Below are 331 nucleotides of genomic sequence, written 5' to 3'. Positions count from 1 at the left end.
TCCACTGGCTGGAGGTGGAGGAGAGACCCCTGCCCCACGTGTCTTCTCAAACAGCACTTCCGAGCGCTGTTTCCCACTCCTTAAATTTTTGGTTCTGTCATTTTTATTTTATTTTTTTTTTGTCAGTGCAATGCTCCAGATAGAGCATCCCCCACCACGCCGGCAGCCCCGGCAAGGGAGGGCTTCGGCGGTCCCCTCTTGGGTGCTTCCCAGCTATGGGTGCTGCTGGATGGGGCCGACTGTTCCCACGTGAGCCCCAGGTGTCCGAGGGTGCTGGGGCTGCTCGTGGTGGGTGCTGGGTGGGGGCAGGTTTGTGCAGAAGGGTGGCCCA

At 59.2% G+C, this 331-nt stretch overlaps 1 protein-coding gene across 1 annotated transcript in view; it reads left to right on the top strand.

Moving 5' to 3' along the window:
• Positions 1–331, top strand: part of MACF1 (microtubule actin crosslinking factor 1) — a 119590-nt gene that overhangs the window by 15912 nt on the left and 103347 nt on the right. The window lies entirely within an intron of this gene.

Source organism: Egretta garzetta, unplaced genomic scaffold (genome assembly GCF_000687185.1).
Source record: "Egretta garzetta isolate BGI_Z169 unplaced genomic scaffold, ASM68718v1 scaffold101, whole genome shotgun sequence".
In the NCBI taxonomy this organism is placed as follows: domain Eukaryota; kingdom Metazoa; phylum Chordata; class Aves; order Pelecaniformes; family Ardeidae; genus Egretta; species Egretta garzetta.
Note: the sequence above shows the minus strand (reverse complement) of the source record. Positions and strands in the feature narration are given on the sequence as shown.